The sequence below is a fragment of the Papio anubis genome, chromosome 13 (genome assembly GCF_008728515.1).
Source record: "Papio anubis isolate 15944 chromosome 13, Panubis1.0, whole genome shotgun sequence".
Lineage (NCBI taxonomy): Eukaryota > Metazoa > Chordata > Mammalia > Primates > Cercopithecidae > Papio > Papio anubis.
The window spans coordinates 40,024,952-40,044,525 of NC_044988.1; the positions used below are offsets into that span (position 1 = coordinate 40,024,952).

The 19,574-nt window shown below is 34.3% G+C and overlaps 1 long non-coding RNA gene across 4 annotated transcripts in view; it reads right to left on the reverse strand.

Annotated features, from left to right (window-relative positions):
- Positions 1 to 1,492, reverse strand: part of LOC110741427 — a 92,831-nt gene extending 91,339 nt beyond the window's left edge. For all 4 annotated transcript variants that reach the window (XR_004177874.1, XR_004177872.1, XR_004177873.1 and 1 more), the window contains exon 1: positions 462 to 1,492. This is a non-coding gene — a long non-coding RNA (uncharacterized LOC110741427). The remainder of the gene's footprint in view (positions 1 to 461) is intronic.
- Between the last annotated feature and the right edge of the window lie 18,082 nt (positions 1,493 to 19,574).

Genomic DNA, 19,574 nt, shown 5'->3' on the forward strand with positions numbered 1-19,574 from the left:
TATAAATTATCCAGTCGGGCAGTTCTTTATAACAGCATGAAAATGTGCTAATACACTCCTTTTCTTATATTTTAATATTCTTCATATAATCCCATCCATTATCTCAAAACTTTAATTACTTAACCACTTTCTGTTTTTTCCAAGTTGTCTAAAGTCTTAGATCATCTTCTTGGAAACAACAACAATAACAAGTAATAAAATAGAGAACCACAACTTTATCACTTTGAGATAGTCTTTTACCATGCATTGGAAATGTATGACTTTTTTTTTAACCTCAAGTTTCTCGCCATTCACTGGATTTTTACTCCCTACCTGTTCTGACCACAATCTCTCACAGGTTCAAAACCTTAAAGAAAATAAAAATTACCTTTCCAATGTGGAAACATCCTAATATCCTAACATATGAGCAAATGTGTTAATAGAAAAAAAGAGGTACGTAATATTTAACAGCAAATACTCACAAATATACACTATCCATTTACTTTTCTTCACATTTTTGTCATTATCCTTCGTTGTTGACCACCTCAACACTTTTGCAATGGAAGGCTGATCTTTTCCTCTGTAGTCATAATATCTTATTCTTCACTTTGACCTCTGAAGTCTTTCAATATGTTGTTGCCTGGCTCTATATGCACCTCTTGTCTCTTACACATGGGTATACATCTTTGGTTATTCACTGTAATAAGCCCAATTATAATGTAAGTTACTTCCAAACCTAACACTTTACTCCTGATTTTTTATTTTTTATTTCAGTCAATGTCCAACTGCTATCCAGCACAAACAACTGTACTACACTAATTTAATCAAATTCCCCAAACTAGTATCAACCATTTATGCCCCCACTTACCCACAGCAATCAATCTCTACTATGAATGCCAACAGTACTCCTAATGATTTCCCAACTTTCTGGGTAAAAATTGAAGCAATCACTTGGAAATAAAAAACTACTTTGTTTTTTCTATTCTTTCTTCCCTTTGTTCCTCCATATTTCTCTACCACTTCTGTCATCACAGATCCTCATCACTTATGCCTAAACTACTACATTGTATTTCTGCAAATAGTCCTAACCACTCTTTAGTCATAAACTTTGCCATGAACTTTTAAGAATGGATTTACAAATTGTGAGATATTACTAGCAGTCACCCAGTTTGGTTCTTCCTTTACACCTGGACATAGGGAAGAGTTTACTTGCCAGCACACATGAACAAAACAATATGCTTAGTTTATGTAAATAAAAATGTGAGGATAAGTTGTGTATTACATCTAGTTTTAGGTAAAGAAAGACAGACTTTGATACTTCAGTCTCTTCCACTTTCAAAGTGGTCACAGACTAACTCTTGTATTATAGATGATGCAAATATAAGACTACACAGCCTCTGTTAGTTTGTGTGACTTTGCAGCAGAGTCTCCCACTTACCCATATAGGATGGTAGCCTAGTGAAAAAACTATTTTGTCTACAATCACTGAAGTTTGGGGTTCGTATTTTAATACAGTATAACTTAGTCATGTCTAATACATTCTCTCTACACACAGAAAGTACATACAAACTTAAGTACAAAATTTGACACCAAATGTCTGAGTTCATGGATGCAATCTTGCTTAAGAATTCATATTCTAACAGATTTCTTCGGTTACAAGTTTCCTTGTCTATCATTAAAATCTGACTAATAGGATTTGGAGCAATTGACTTAGAAAAGAGAGCTGAATATTTTATGTAACACCCAACACCTTCAATAATCTAATTTATAACTCTGACTTTGCTTCCACGAATTAATAATTAGGTTCAACTGCCACAACCTATCATGCACTTTCTTATTAGAATGCTTTTTGGGTAATGCTTCACATCCTTCTTCTCTACTCAATGTGGAATTCTAGTCTCTCGTTGTATCTAAGCCACTAATTATTACACCCCCCTCTGAATGATTATACTGTGTATTATTTACTTTTCCACTTGTTGAAACATTATAATATAATTAATGATTTGGGTTACAGTTAATATTTTTAAACACTTCTCAGATGTCTGCAACATACAATAAGTAAACATGCAATAAGTAGCTTATTGTTTTCCCCAGTTCAGTTGGAATTTAACTGTTATTCCAGCAAGTATTAGTTGGAGGTAATACTCTAGTTGTGCTATTCATGCTGTTGTCATCATTGATTATACAACAAATATTACACATATTTTAATTTGTTCTATCACACTATGTGAGCATGCAACAGTAAATGAATCCCATCAATGGAGGCAAAAAAAAAAAAAAAAAAAAGGATGACTATCTCTTCAATATGTTGTAAAGAAATTATTTTGACAAAGAAGCATATTGGTTTATGTGACTTCTATGATCTTTTCAATATTAAAATTATCTTCTGCTTGACAATAATATGCATCTGAGAAGACTGTAACTTCATTTTTATATGTCAGTACAGTGTTCATCATGAATACTCAATATATATTTGTTACTGCTTTCTTATTATCTAAATAAAATATATTAATAAAGAATATTTCCCTAGAACCATGCAGATTCTTTTTCAGGTAAGACTAAATATATTAGAAATTCAAAATAATTCACTATGATTAAGATGACAGATAAGAGGCAGGATTAGCTTGCAGTTCCCACTTGGATAGACAAAGCAGCATGTGAAGACTCACATCATGAATCTTTGCTCCAAGAACGAATGCAGGAACATACCAGGAAAGCTGAGAGAATCCACAAACCCTTTGAAGGAACTGGATTACCCCTGCAGGCTCCCTGCGATGCCAAAAAACTGTGAGTTGTCTTGCTTTTTCAACAGGGAGGCTCATGGCCTCGGGTAAGTTCTCAGTCCTGGTCACCAGCTGTCTGGGAATAGACTTGTTGTGGCTGCATGGTGGGAGTGAGACCTGCTTTTAGGACTGTGGGCTGCACAGGAGTAGGGTGAGGCCTGTGACTACCGGCTTTCCCTCACTTCCCTGGTGACCTGTATGACTCAGCAGAAGCAGCCATAATCCCCCTTGGAATATAACTCTATTGGACTGGGAACCATACCCCATACCCACAGCAGCTGCAGTAAGCCCCGCTCAAGGAGAGGCTGAGCTCAGAAACACCTATCCCCGTCCCAACCTGGTGGTCTTTATCTATCCTCCCTGGTAGTCAAAGACAAAGATCATAATCTCTTGGTAGGCCTATGGCCCTGCCTACTTTCTGAGAAACCTGAATACTTAACCTACAATGATTGTCTGTAGGGCAAGTTTGCATCTTCCCTATAGGACCATAGCTGATGTGCTCTTGAAATTGGCACCTCCTGGCTGGAGTTCAACCAATACAAAACCAGTGCACTAAATAAAAACACAACCAAGGACCCTCACAGAGTCCACTTCACACTCCTACTACCTCCACTGAAGTAGGTACTGGTAACCCTGGTTGGAAGACCCGAAGATGGATCATAGCACAGGATAGGATCACATATCACAGAACCCTTTGCAGATACTCCCCAGTACCAACCCAGAGCTCAGTAACTCTGTTGGGTGTCTAGACCCAGAAGAGCAAAAACAATCACTGCAGTTCAGCTCTCAAGAAGCCACATTCCTAAGGGAATGGGATAATACCCCATCAAGGGAGCACCCCATGGGACAAAAGATTCTCAACAGCAGCCCTTGAATCCCTGATCTTTCCTCTGACACAGTCTACCCAAATTAGAAGGAACCAGAAAAACAATTCTGGTAATATGACTAAATAAGGTTCTTTAACATCCCCAAAAGATTATACCAGCTCACCATCAATGGATCTAAACCAAGATGAAATCCCTGAAGTGCCAGAAAAGTTCAGAAAGTTAATTATTAAGCTAATCTAGGAGGCACCAGAAAAAGGTGAAGTCCAACGTAAAGGCATAAAAACATGACACAGGATCTGAAAGGAAAATTATTCAGTGAAATAGATAGCATAAATAAAAAATAATCACAACTTCTGGAAATCAAGTAGATACTTACAGTAATGCAAAAATGCAGTGGAAAGTCTCAGCAATGCAACTGAACAAACAGAAGAAAGAACTTCAGAACTCAAAGACTAGGCTTTTGAATTAACTAAATTTGTCAAAAACAAAGTAAAAAGAATTTTTTTTAAATTAATGAAGCCTCTAAGAAATTTGCAACTATGTTAAACATTCAAACTCAAGAATAATTGGTGTTCCTGAAGAAGAAGAGAAATCTAAAAGTTTGGAAAACGTATTTGAGGTAGTAATCAAGGAAGACTTCCCAGACCTTGCTAGAGATCTAGACATCCAAATACAAGAAGCTCAAAGAACATCTGGGAAATTCATCACAAAAAGATTATTGCCTAGACACATAGTCATCAGGTTATATAAAGTCAAGACAAAGGAAATAATGTTAAGAGCTGTGACGCAAAAGCATCAGGTAACCTATAAAGACAAACCTCCCAGTAACAGGAGATTTCTCAGCTTTAGAAACCCTGCAATCTAGAAGGGATTGGAGTCCTGTTTTTAGCCTCCTTAAACAGAACAGTTATCAGTCAATAATTTTGTATCCAGTGAAACTAAGCGTCATAAATGAAGGAAAGATACAGTCTTTTCCAGACAAACAAATGCTAAGGGAATTCGCCACTACGAGTCCAGTACTACAAGAACTACTGAAAGGAGCTCTAAATCTTGAAACAAATCCTCAGATTACACCAAAATAGAATCTTCTTAAAGCACAAATATCACAGGACCTATGTAACAATAACATAATAATTTTCAAAAGGCATTCAGGCAACAAATAGTATGATGAATAGAATAGTACCTCACATCTCAATACTAACATTGAATATAAATGGCCTAAGTGCTCCACTCAAAAGACACAGAACGACAGAATGGATAAGAATTCACCAACTAAGTTTCTGCTGTCTTCAGGAGATTCACCTAACACACAAGGTAAACTAAAGGTAAAAGAGTGGAAAAACATATTCCATGCAAATGGACACCAAAGTGAGCAAGAGTAGCTATTTTTATGTCAGACCAAACAAACTTCAGAGAAACAGCAGTTAAAAAAGACAAACAGGGAACATTATATAATGAAAAAGGACTAGTCCAACAGGAAACTATCACAATTCTAAGTATACATGCACCTAACACTGAAGACCCCCAATTTATAAAACAATTACTGCTAGGCCTAAGAAATTAGATAGATGGCAACACGGTAATAGTGGGGAATTCAATATATCACTGAAAACACTAGAAAGGTCATCAACACAGAAAGTCAACAAAGAAATAACGGACTTAAACTATACCCTACAACAAATAGACTTAACAGATATTTACAGAACATTCTATCCAACAACTGCAGAATATACATTCTATTCTTCAGCACATAGAACATTCCCCAAGACAGACCACATTAAATAACTAAAAGTAGATCTACCACTACTTTTAGTTACTTTTAGCCAGGCATGGTAGATACCTAGCAATCCCATTACTAGGTATCTGCCCAGAGTAAAAGAAGTCATTATACAAAAAAGATACTTGCACACGCATGTTTATAACAGCACAATTTGCCATTGCAGATATATGGAACCAGCCCAAATGCCCATCAATCAACGAATGGATAAAGAAAATGTGGTACAAAATAATGGCATTTGCAGTAACCTGAATGGAACTGGAAACCATAATTCTAAGTGAACTTAGGAATGGAAAGTACAACATCACACGTTCTCACTCATATGTGGGAGCTAAGCGATGAAGATGCACAGGCATAAGAATGATACACTGGACTCTGGGGCCTGGGGGGAAAATGTCGGGGGTGGAGAGGGATATAAGACTACACGCTGGGTACAGTGTATACCGCTCAGGTAATGGGGGCCCCAGAATCTCAGAAATCACCACTAAAGAATTTCTTATTCTTGTAAGTAAACACCACCTGTTCTCCAAAAACTTATTGAAATAAACGAAATAAAAAATTTAAAAAAATTAATTCACTATGTACATTGAACTTCAAATTGAATTTCATATGCAATTTTGAAGTGTGTACTTCGTGCTTGGTGTTCAGTTATTGCTACCATATTATAGTCTATTTTTTATGTGAACATTGGTGACTGATGTATATACACAATCAGAATGTTTTAAGCAATAAATTATTCCTTAACACAGCATTATAAGAGAGATTTTATTGCAAATATTTATATTTGAGAATCACCATGAATTTATTACTCTATAGGAAAGAAAATAGATTTAAACTTGTATTTGGAAGTATTTTTTTAAAAACTCCTTTCTGCTGTGTTCCCAATGTACATTGTGTAAGTTATTCTCCTTTCATACTCCTTACACTTGACACTACTGTACATTCCTCTATGATCCTGAAAATAGTATAAGAGCCTAAGTGGTATTTCCAACCACAAATTGAAAAACAACATTAATCTTTTAATCATTGGCCCAATAGTGGCAAGAGTGCTATTGAATTATTCTAAGAAGATTTAGTATAATTGTATTCATTGTATTCATTTCCAGAAGTGTTTCAAAGGAAGCTTGAATTTTATTTTATTTTTTTTCTTGATACGGAGTTTTGCTCCTGTTGCCCAGGCTGGAGTACAATGGGCAACCTCTGCCTCCCGGGTTCAAGCAATTCTCCTGCCTCAGCCTCCTGAATAGCTGGGATTACAGGCGCCTGCCACCATGTCCAGCTAATTTTTGTATTTTTAGTAGAGGCTGGGTTTCACTGTGTTGGCCAGGCTGATTTCGAACTCCCAACCTCAGGTGATCCACCCGCATGGGCCTCCCAAAGTGCTAGGATTACAGGTGTGCGCCACCGCGTCTGGCCAGTTTGACTTTTTTTTTTTTTTTTAAATGCTCCAATTATTGGGCCGGGCGCGATGGCTCACGCCCGTAATCCCAGCGTTTTAGGAGGCCGAGGCAGGCAGATTAGGAGGTCAAGAGATCGAGAATATCCTGGCTAACATGGTGAAACCCAGTCTGTACTAAAAATACAAAAAATTTAGCCAGGCATGGTGACGGGCGCCTATAGTCCCAGCTACTCGGTAGGCTGAGGCAGGAGAATGGCTTGAATCCGGGAGGCGGAGCTTGCAGTGAGCCGAAAACTCCTATTATTATTCAATTTCCCTCTACTCCAGATATAAATGTGTATCATAGAGCTGTGCTAGCAAGAAGAGAGAAACGATGATCCTCAATGAAAATGTTTCACTATATGGTTAATGATGTAATTTTAATTCTCTGTTCTCTGTCAACTACCTCATCAACCTCACCTTGGTCCCTGGCATCAATTGAAATCTGCTAAATTTTGTTATCTTAATTTGGCCATTATTGTAAGTGGGTAGACTAGCGTTCTGTGTACAAAATGTTTCGTGTGTTGATAATTGACTCCCTGTCCTATATTTCCTCCTTTTTTGTAAAGTCGGAAATGTAGAACGTTTTCAGATCTGTATTGCTTGTCATTACCTTAGTGTCCTCTACCATATAGCTATTTAGAAGGCAATTTGGGTTTAAGCAAGATTTAAAGGCCTTTATTAATCTTTCTATCCAGGTTTACCAGAACTCTGAATGGGTTATCAGAAACCGAATTAGTTAATAATATAGTGATAATTTGAGTTTCATTCTACTATTGTCCGTTGTGTACCTGGCTCACTCATTTATCTGATAGCTTCTGTGTCTAGGAAACAAGGTCAAAAGGGGCACATTGTGCCATTTTCCAAAACCTGAGATTATCATTCTATATAACAAACTGTGATTATTGCCTTTCACAAATCTACAAAAGAGAGGTTTGGTTATGAATGGTATCATTCAAGAAAAGTTTGGAAACTTTTTAATATAACTAGTCATAATATAATCACTTCCAAAATTAAAATATATTCATTAATATAACTGAGAAAAGAGAGAAAACTTGCAGATTCACAGTAAAAACAGTATTTTTATTAACCAAATTATTTTCTCTATTTTTGATTTACAGAAGCTTTTTAAATAATTTGCTACAAGTCTTCTCATTAAAGATAAAAGTCTCATTTCTTACATTGTCTTTTCCTCTTGAATTTATTTGATGTATTACTAACATAATCAATAGCAAAATATTTATAGATTCTCTACTCAATTCTGCTTATCCATCCCTATTCCAATATTACACTGCCATTATTACTGTTGGTTTTGATCTTTACATCAAAGCCGTATGTCTTCTATATTTGTTCTTAATTTCCCAAATTGTTTTAGTTTTGGTAAGTCTTTTCATTTTCATACTGTATTAGTCTGTTCTCATGCTGCTAATGAAGACATATCTGAGATTGGGTAATTTTAAAAGACAGAGGTTTAATTGACTCACAGTTCCACATGGCTGAGGAGGCCTCACAAATATGGCAAAAGATGAATGAGGAGCAAAGTCATGTCTTACATGGTGGCAGGCAAAGAGAGTGTGTGCAGGGGAACTCCCCTTTATAAAACCATCAGATCTCGTGAAACCTATTCACTGTCATGAGAACACCATGCGAAAGATCTACCCCCAGGATTCAATTACCTCCCACTAAGTCCCTCCCATAACACATGCGAATTATGGGAGCTTCAATTCAAGATGAGATTTGGGTTCAAGAGGACACAGCCATACCATATCATATGCAAATTTCAGAGTCAGATTAAAGCCTGCTAGAAATTTGATTTTGATTACATTGAATCTATAGATCAATTTAGGTACAACTGACATCTTAAAAATACTGAGTCTTTCTACCCATGAACATGGTATATTTCTTCATGAATTTAGTTTTCTTTAATGTCTTTTAATAATATGTGTGTATATAAAAGTTATGTACTTCTTATGTTAAATTTATTCCTAATTATAAGTGTTTCATATTTTAACAATACTGTAAATAATTTAAAAATATTTTTATTTATCTTTACTAGGATAAACTGATTTATATATTGACTTTGTATCTGGCAACCTTACTATATTAGATAAGACTCTCTTGAGTCTACAAATAATTCCCCTGGGAATTAATTATTAATAATTAAATTATTTATTAATAATCAAATATTAAAATAATCAAATATTTTAATGCATTATTAATTAATATTAATAAATTAATTCTCAGGAATTATTTGTAGATTCAAGAGGGTCTTATCTGAACACAATCATGCCATCTGCAACATGTAAAAACACTTTAAATTTTTTCTTTCCAAAAGACATTTTGTTTATTTTTCTTGACCTCTTGGACAGGCTAGATATTTCAAAAGAATGTTGAATAGAAATGCTGGCCAGTTTTTCAGAACTTTAATATTTCATCATTAAATATAATATTAAGAAAATGTTATTTTCTGTTTTCAGAGTTTTTTTGTTTTTTTGTTTTTGTAAAACAGTCAGATTGATTGTGTCTGTCTGTTCTTCAGAATCTGCTCTTTTACTGTCTTTATGTGTCAGACCAGATGAGAGTGCAATTTCACAGGTCTCCCATAATAACAAATTTGAAGGCTTGGAGATAGGAAGCAGCCAACCTGGGTGATGAGTGATAGAAGTTTAAGCTTATTTCTCATGATTTCTACTTGCTCCAGCTTTCCTCTTCTTTGTGATTATCTTTTAGTACAGACTACCTGGCTTTTGACTTCAGACTCAGCATCAGACAGAGAAGAATTTCTGTGTGTCTTTACTGTATCCATGAGCCACTGATTTGTTTCAATGGCTTCTAGAAGTACATACAAAAATATAGCCATACTTACTTGCATGGGCCTAGCCAATTGTAAAACCTCATTTGGTATCTCTTGAATAAATTAATTGTTAAATATAATTCACAAAGATCACAGGATTTAAAGAAAACCGTAGGATAGCACAGCCATTATAAATGCTGAGTCCACAGGGAAACCTTTGCATAGATATGCTAAGTTAACTGCTAGCATGCAATGCTTTAGTTTCTTGGTAGCCTAGTTTTGTCCAAGTTATCTAGAGCCAATAACTTAGACTAAGTTATCTAGTAGATTTGGAGATGTTTATATAATCTTCTTAAATATGTTAAAATGTTTTAGATTTAAGTTACTAATAACTTTCACTAGTTGATGAAGATATTATTACCAAGTGCAATGTGAGATGTTTCATTTTTCTTGTGTATATTTTTAATTTGTTTGGGTACATAGTAAATGTATGTATTTATGGGTTACATGAATTATTTTAATACAGGTATGCAATTTGTAATAGTTACATCAGGGCAAATGGGGCATCCATCACCTCAAGCATTTGTACTTTGTATTACAAACAATCCAATTATACTCATAGTTACTTTAAAATATACAATTAAATTGTGTTGACTGTACTCCTTTTGTTGTGTTAGCAAATAAAAGCTTTTATTCATTCTTTCTATGTAGTTTTTGTACCCAATAACTATACCCATTTGCCTTCCACACCCTCAACTACGCTTACCAGCATCTGGTAATGAACATTCTAGTCTCTGTCTCCATAAGTTCAATAATTTCAATTTTTAGCTCCTACAAATAAGTGAGAACATGTGAATTTTGTCTTTCTGTGCCGGGTTTATTTCATGTAACATGATGACCTCTGGTTTCATCCATGTTGTTGCAAATAACAGAATCTCATTCTTTTTAATGACTGAATAATACTCTATTGTATCTATGTACCACATTTTCTTCGTCCATTCACCTGTTGATGGATGCTCGGGTTGCTTTCAAATCTTGGTTATTGAGAATAGTGCTGCAATAAACCTGGGAGTGCAGATATCTCTTTGATATACTAGTTTCTTTCTTTTGGGTATATACCTAGGAGTAGGATTGCTAGATCGTGTGGTAGCTCTATTTTTATATTTTGAGGGATTTCCAAACTGTTTTCCATAGTAGTTGTACTAATTTACATTTGCATCAACAATGTACAAGGGTTCCCTTTTCTCCACATCTTCACCACAATTTGTAATTGACTTTTAGATAAAAGCCATTTTAAATGGAATGAGATAATATCTCATTGTAGTTTTGATTTGCATTTCTCTGATAGTCAATTATTTTGAGTAGGTTTTCAGATATCCGATAGCCATTCGTATGTCTTCTTTTGAGAAACGTCTATTTGGGTCTTTTATCTATTTTTAAATCAGATTATTTTTTTCCTGTGGAGTTGTTTGAACTTTTTATATATTCTAGTTGTTAATCCCTTTTAGGATGGGTAGATTACAAATATTTTTGCCATTTTGTAGGTAGTCTCTTCACTTTGTTGATTGTTGACTTTGCTGTAAAGAAGCTTATTAGCTTGATATGAACCCATTTGCCCGTTTTTGCTTTGATTTCTGTACTTTTAGGGTATTCTCCAGTAATCTTTCTTTAGTTCAATAACTTAAAGAGTTTCCCTGATTTTTTTTTTTTTTTTTTTTTTAGTATTAGTAGTTTCATAGTTTGAGGTCTTAGATTTTAGTCTTCAATTAGTTTCAATTTGATTTTTGTAGATTTTGAGAAATAGTTGTCTAGTTGTATTCTTTTGCATATGGATACCCAATTTTGCCAGCACCATTTATTGAAGAGATTGTCCTTTCCCCAAATTATGTTCTTAGCACCATTGTCAAAAATGAGTTCACTGTATGTATTAGTCCATTTTCATACTGCTATAAAGAACTACCTGAGATTGGGTAATTTATAAATAGAAGAGGTTTAATCAACTCACAGTTCAGCATGGCTGGGGAGGCCTCAAGACACTTACAATCATGGTGAAAGGCAAAGGAGAAGCTAGGCATGTCATACATGGTGGCAGGAAGAGAGAGACAGAGTGAGGGGAGGAACTGCCAAACACTTTAAAATGATCAGATCTTGTGAGAACTCACTCACTAACCCAAGAACATCATGGGCGAAACTGCTCTTATGATCCAATCACCTCCCACCAGTTCCCTCCCTTGTAATGGGATTATAATTCAAGATAAGATATGAGTAGGGACATAGAGGCAAACAATATCATTCCACCCCTGGGCCCTCTCAAATCTCATGTCCTTCTCACATTTCAAAACAGAACCATGACTTCCCAACAGTCCCGCAAGTATTAACTCATTCCAGCATTAAACTAAAAATCCAAGTCCAAAGTCTTATCTGAGTCACGGCAAGTCCCTTCCACCTATGAGCTTGTAAAAATGAAAAGCAAGTTAGTCACTTCCAAGATACAATGAAGGTACAGGCATTGAGCAAATGTTTCCATTCCAAATGGGAGAAATTAGCAAAGGGGCTACAGGCCCCATGCAAGTCCAGAATCCGATAAGGCAGTCATTAAACCTGAAAGCTCAAAAATAATCTCCTTTTACTGCATGTCTCACATTCAGGGCAGACTGATGCAAGAGGTGGGCTCCCAAGGCTTTGGGCAGCTCTCTCTATGTGGCTCTGCAGGGTACTGCTCCTGAGGTTTCTCTCATGGGCTAGTGTTGTGTGCCTGTGGCTTTTAAAGGTGCATGGGTGCAAGCTGTCAGTGGATCTACCATTCTGGGATCTGGAATAGAGTGGCTCTCTTCCCACAGCTCCACTAAGCAGTGTCTGTGTAGGGGCACCAACCCTACATTTTCCCTCTGCATTTCCCTAGCAAAGGTTCTCCATGAGGGCTCCACCCCTGCAGCAAGCTCCTGTCTGAACATCCAGGTGTTTTCATACATCCTCTGAAATCTAGGCAGAGATTCCCAAACCTCAACTCTTGTCTTCTGTCCACCTGCAAGTCCAACAACACATAGAGCTGCCAAAGCTTGGGGCTGGCACCCTCTGAAGCAATGGCCTGAGTTGTGTGTTGGGCCCATTTGGCCATGGCTGGAGGTAGACTGGCTGAGATGCAGGACATCATGTCCCAAGGCTTTACAGAGCAGCAGGACTCTGGGCCCAGCCCACATAATCTCTTTTTCCTTCTAGGTCTCTGGTCCTTTGATGGGAGAAGCTATCATGAAGATCTCTGAAATGCCCAGGAGATATTTTCCTCTTTGTCCTGGCTATTAACATTCAACTCCATCATAGCATTATCTAGTATATCTTTAAGTTTTCAGGAGACAGATTTTATATACAAATTAAGTATTATACATGTTCAATTAAAATACATGTATTTAAAATAATGTATATATTTACATATTTTAATTGAAATATCTTGGAACTAACACCCCGCTGACCTCTACATTCTAAGACTATGATATTTTACTAAGAAATAAATAACCTAAAACAGTTAATATCTGAGATTTTTTCAATCTTTATAAATCATAGGGTGCATTTAACAAAATCTGGGAAGTGAATCTTCCCCGCCTCTTATCTTCTGAAAAAAATATATATATATTATGTTCCATACAACAGCATAAAATTAATGTTGCACATTATAGCCTCTGGCCTAGGAAAAAAAGTGTTTAAGTAAAAGAGAAAAAGTTCTGTGATTTCAATGCATATTTGGACAATGTCCCTGAGCTGTTTTTGATGTCTCCTGAATATCGTGATTAGTATGTCATCTATTCATTGGCAAAATGGAGTTTTAGTACTATTGCTGTTAATGAGGGTGGAAAGCGATTTAGATTCATTGGCATTAGGTTGCTTTTCATTGTAGAGATCCAAAGTATCAGATAATTATTTGAAGAGAGGCAGTTTTGAAGTTCAGAAAAATAGGTGCTGTACACAATACACATGTACTCCATTCTTCCAAGGTACTTGCAAGCAATGCCCACTAGACAAAGATCTCTGAAGAACAACTAAATAGAAAAGTAAAGTATAGAAGTTTTATTTTATTTCTTTGAATTTTTTTTTTTTTTTCACTTTTAGGCAACCACTGTCCCAGAGAGTCTGTGGAATGGAGTTCCTTCAAAGAAAGTTATGATTTTACAACAGTGCAACAAACTTCTTATGGACATTGGTTGAAGTCCTTTTTTAAATGAGTTGCTCATTGATAAAAATCCAAATAAAGATGAAAGAATGTCATTTGAAATTTAGGAATTCAGAATAAAAACAAACACAGTTTCAGGTATTGTTGAAGTGCAGTATTTAAAGTATATATTTCATCAGTTTTTACATGTGTATATAGTTGAATATTATTGCCATGAGCAAGATGATAAATATTTCCATCACCTTTAGCAATTTCCTTATACCCTCCATAATATGCTTCTTCCTCCACTCTCATTCATGGAAAACATTGACCTACTTTTAATATTTTTGTGACTTAGAATTATATTAATTGAAGAAGTATGTACTTTTTGTTTTCAATTTTAACTGACTTTTCCTGCTGCCTACTGATTTTGAGATCCATCCATGTTATTATATGCATCAATAGAAAATTTATTTTTATTGTTGAGTAGTATTTGATTATGCAGGTATATTATAATTTTTTTTCATTCACCTGTTGATGGAACCTTATGTTGTTTCCAGTATTTGGCTATTACAAATAAAACTGCTCTGAGTATTCATGTAGAAGTCTTGGTATGAAAAATAGCTTTTGTTTCTCTTTGGTTAACTACATGTGAGTGGAATACTGGTTTATATAGTAGGTCATGTTAATTTAAAAACAGTGCCAAACCCTTTCAAATAACTTGTGACACTTATATTCCCAATAGCAGTGAATAAGAATTCCACTTTATTTATATTTTTGCAAAAACTACTAATGGTTAAGCTTCTATTTTTAGCTAATCAAATGGGTGTGTGGTGGTTTTATTTGTGCTTTAAATTTAATTTCTTTGATGAGTAATTATGTTTAGAATATTTTCATAGACCTATTGGACATTTAGTATATTCAATATTTATGTTTTTATTTTTGTGAAGAGTCTGTTAACATATTTTGCCCATTTAAAAAATTGGTATGCTTGTCTTTTGTTTTATACCTATATTAGATATTTCAGATGAAGTTCTTTGAATTATAAATGTTGCCTTTGTTTTCTTTTATTTGCCAATTTCCATAGCCCAGAACTCCATTACAGTGATAGGACAGAATTGATTAAAGTAGACGCCATGCCTTGTTTCTAATCTTAGAGGGAGATAATCAGTATTTCACCATTAAACATTATATTGGTTATAGGAATTTTAGATGTTTTTATTGAAGAGGTTTTTTTCTATTTGTAATTTGTTGAGTGTTTTTAAGGCATTTTAACAATTATGCCTCAAAGTTAAGTTATACTTCCTTGCGTTAGTCCACCAATTTAATAAGAAACAAACATTGCCTAACTCTTTTAATCTCTATTTTTTTTCTTCTGCCTTTGGAGAAATTTCTTCAAATTTGTCTTCTAAATGTTCAATTGCTTTTCATCATTTTAATTCCCAAGAACACTTTTGTCTACATAATAATTACTTTAAAAATATACTATCCTATTCTTGTTTTATTAATGAAGAATTTATTATCTTTAAGATATGATCATTCCTCTTAAGCAGAGTCCTTTGTCATTCTGCATGAAGCCTAGGGTTTCTGAGCAGCATTTAGCCTGATGGCCCAAATGAGAGTTTTTAGTGACAGGAGGGTACCCCAGACAAATGATTTTTAACCTTTGGTCATATATGTCTGCACATCTTTTAAAAATTAATGTATTTGATCCCACCTTCACCTAGCATCCCCACCTCCCACCTCCTACTCTGAAAATGAAATTTAATTGCTTTGAAGTGGTAACCCAGACTCTGATACAGACAATTATGATGCAGTCAGGGTTCATGACTTGAGAAATAATAGACCTTGCTACATGGTGAAAGATTGTTGTGTAGCATCTCCTAAAGCATGTCTGACAAGTTAAAGAAGCTTCTGGGCACCACTGCAAGGGGCACACAAGTTTTGGTCTTTTAAAAGTTTCATGAGGATAAATTTTTAGGATAATAATGAGTATAAGACACTGCAAGAAAGCTGTTAATCAAACAATATATTTTCACAGGAATTCCATTGGCTTGCAATTTATTTTGCACTTGAAAATACTGTTTATTTATCTGGTATAGTGATAAGTAATCCATCTTTACCAAATGGTGTGGGAGTCAATCCCCACAAATTTCAGACTAACTCCCAGTAATACACATATGTGCAAGACAGACCTCCCCACCCCCACAAATACAAGTCTTTGAGAACTGAACTGAGATTTGAAAGCCCTGAATAAATCTCAGAATAAAGCCTTAGTGGTATTCAAACCACTAAATATCAAAGGAAAAAATATTGAAACTTCTAGAAAATAATAACACATCACATACAGAAACATGATAGTTCAAATGAACACTAACTTCCCATCAAAAAATGTTGGAGGTTAGGAGACAAGGAAAGAACATATCTAACAAAATAAAAGAAAGAGAACTATAAACCTGACATTCTATATCCAGCAAACATATCCTTCAGAAGTAGGGCAATATAAAGACATTTTTAAGATAAAGGAAAACTATTTGATGCTAGACTCTTCAGTCTTTAAGGAACACTACAGGAAGCTTTTCCAGGCTTAAGAGAAAAGATATAAGAAGGAACTTTGAATTTTCAGGAATGAAGGAAGAACAACAAAATGCTATCTTTTAAAAGATAAGATATATAACATATACAAAAACTACAACTTGAATTTGTTGGGAAAGAATAAACAAATTTATAAAATTTGTATTTTCTGCATTTTATATAAAATACTACAATATAAACTTTATAAAAGATGAAGTCTGATATTACAAATGCATTAAATATAAAAAGAGGCATAGACAAAAATACAATAAATAAATTAATAAAATGGAAAAAGGAAAAGAACAAAAATAAGAAAAAATTAAATAATGAAAAAGTAGTCAGGAAAATAAATGAATAAAACCCACACAGAAGACAAAATTATAATTCAAAAAAATAAGAAAATGGTAGAGGTAAATTCAAAGTTCAGAATAATTATTCTGGCATGTTTAGATCCTTAATATTTATATTGATAGAATAATTATATAAATAATTGTTGATCTGAAACATGCCAAATACAAAATAATGATGGATTTAAACTGATAATTCAATAATACATTTATCATTTAAGTTAAATGATCATTAAAATACAACACATTAGATTTTTTGAGAAATACAGTTTAATAAAATTGATACAAGAAGCAACAGAAACTTTGAATTACTATCAAATATTATCGGTTGACGAAGAAATAGCACCACTCTTACAAAAATGTATTTTAGTAAATAAAGGAAGATGAAGAACTCTACAATTCATTTTATCAACCAAGAATAACCTTAACACTAAAACATGACAAGGACATTACAAAACAGGAAATGTATGAAACAATACTTCTTGTGAATATGGATGTAAAAATCTTTAACAAAATATCAATAAACTTAAAGTGACTACCCTGTAAAGAAAACAAATTAAAAACTTCGTGAACTGATTCCAATATTATATAAAATGGATAATACAACATGAAGAAGTAGGGATTACTGTAGCCATGCAAGGTTTATTTAATATGTGAAAATACATCAGTGTGTGTTAGCATACTAAGTGAACAAATGAGAAAAATCACAAGAATATTTGAGAGAAATGCAGAAAAATTGAAAATATTTTATAATTGAAGGACATGAATTTTCATGTTGAAGTCACACAGTTAGTTTATAAAACAATGGAAAAAATTAGATTCACCATAGTCCACATCACAATAAAATGTCAGATCACTGGCTTTCAGCAAAATTCTAGGGAAATGAAATGTTTTAGGCCTCAAAATGGCTTTGGGCATTTTGAATAGAATACTGAAAGCAGAAAGACAGTGGGCTAATAGCTCTAAAATTCTGAAAAAAAAAATCTGGTTTTATTTTTCCTGTATAAAACATAAGCTCTACTTTGGCAGAAGTAAGAGAAGAAATGTTGAAGAGGCAGCAGTGAAGCATGCAGAGGAGGAGGACATTATCAAATGTGCAAGTGAAGTTCAGGGCATGTGTAGAAGGAAGTGAAGAAATAGAGATCTCTCTTTGAATTTAAATTCTTGGTTCCTACAGCCAGGGAAAAAAACGGACCTGGTTAAAAATTCTTGAAGGAAAATTATTTTAACATAGAATTCTAAATCCATCCAAATGATCAATCAAATTTAGACTAGAATAAAGACACTTTTAGATATGCAAGAGCTTAAAATATTTATATCCTATTACCTGTATCAAAGAGGCCTTTGGAGAATACTTGCTGTCAAATGAGAAACTAGGACAAAGGAAGATTTGGAATATGGAAAATAAATAGATTGAACACAGAAGAGAATTAAAGAGAATCAACATTATAATGGTAAAGAGAGATCCTAGGGTGAAACGTGTACCAAATATAGAAGTCAACCATTTTGGATTGAAACTGTGTGACACAGGATACAGTTATTTTGAGGATTGACATCATATAGCTTCTATGTTTTTACCAACCATTTATAGCACCAACAAAACTGTAAAATCTATTTCACAAAAATAAGGAATTAGCTCTTACATAGCTATAAACTTCAATCTTCATTTATGAAGGGGTAAAAAACCAAAAGTAGACCGGTAAAGGAGAAGCCTTGAGATTTAGGAATCAGGCAAACTTACCAGAGAAGCGAATGAGCATTAATATGTCCCCATATTTCCATATAATATACTGCATGCTTTCAAGGAGTAATTTTAGATGTTATTTGAATTATTACTTAAATAATAAAGGGCTTTCTAATTCTCCTCCCTAGAAGTAATCAATTTCTACTATGGTAGCTACCAAAATTACCTTTAATATTATTTAATTTTGAAAATTGTAAGCATGATTTACTTTAATTAAAATACATACTCATTTTAAAAAGAAAATTTTAGATCTACCAGTCTGCATAAAAGTAGAGTTTTTGTAAAATGACTTAAAAGCTAGATTTCAAGGCTTAAAAAGCTGCCTATAATTGTATTTCCTACAGAATACCCATTCCTCCTCCAATTAAAAATTTTTAAGTATTGTTGAGACTAAAGTAATTCTTTCAGAAATTTTGCATTTTCAATTTTATGCTGCTATTTTGAGCCACACTACTCCTCTGAGTATTATCAAATTGTATTTCATAATCTGTGTTACTCCATGTGGTACTGGAATATGTATAGTCACACTTTAAATAAGGCATTTCCGAAAATTAATCCTACTATTTCTAGAATTATTTTACCCTTGATAATGTTGTTTTTATATTTACTTTATTTTTCTGTTTTCTCTCCTCCATCTTTTTCTTTCTTCCTTTGCATCCTTTCCCTCAACTACATATTTCTTTTCCCATGCTTTCTACTGCTTTTTTCCCCTTGTAATCTCTTATTCCTCTTCTCTTTGCCTTTTCTTCCTCTACTCTTGGGGTTTTTAGCATGATCTCCGTGGAACCCCATGTATGGATGGGCTTCAGGAGATCCAAAGGTACTCTGAAAGTGAGTGCAAGTTACTTGTATTGAAAGTGGGTTATTTCCTGTGCTTGTTAAGTATCCCTAAAGTCCCAAAGAAGCAAGTAAATGACCAGAAAATTGTAAAGAAAACCCCAATCACTTCTCTCAAATTCCCCTTTGTGTTTCCCTCTTCTTTCCATCTACTGTCCTGTGCAAAGCAAACTACCAGGGAAGTGCTATGATGTTTCCTCTCATTTTCATTTCTAGACTTTCTTTTTCTACTTTCACTTGAAAAAGATGAAATGTTTTCCCTTAAGAAACTGCATTGTACTAGCAGGAAGGAATTAGTTCCTGTCAGTGTCATATTGGAGGAAAAAACAA